Below are 243 nucleotides of genomic sequence, written 5' to 3'. Positions count from 1 at the left end.
TATTCCCCGATTCTGTACATATAAACGAAGACATATTTAACTGAGCTTGGAGAGGTTTAGATCCCGTTCCTAGCAGAAGAGGCCAGACTTAGTACAGAAGCAAAGAAACAAGTGGTAGCCCTTAGGAAGTAACAAAAAGGCCCTTCATGCTATACCTGTTCTTTCTTTAGGAAGACAACTCTCCAGATTTGTAGCCATTCTGGCATCTGATGACAAAAGGGATGTAACAGGAAGATTGGGGGG

The 243-nt window shown here is 42.8% G+C and overlaps 1 protein-coding gene across 1 annotated transcript in view; it reads right to left on the bottom strand.

Annotated features, from left to right (window-relative positions):
• Window positions 1-243, bottom strand: part of TTYH3 (tweety family member 3) — a 100,955-nt gene that overhangs the window by 32,846 nt on the left and 67,866 nt on the right. The gene's annotated exons all lie outside the window — the stretch shown is intronic.

Source organism: Alligator sinensis, unplaced genomic scaffold, assembly GCF_000455745.1.
Source record: "Alligator sinensis unplaced genomic scaffold, ASM45574v1 scaffold500_1, whole genome shotgun sequence".
Lineage (NCBI taxonomy): Eukaryota > Metazoa > Chordata > Crocodylia > Alligatoridae > Alligator > Alligator sinensis.
Note: the sequence above shows the minus strand (reverse complement) of the source record. Positions and strands in the feature narration are given on the sequence as shown.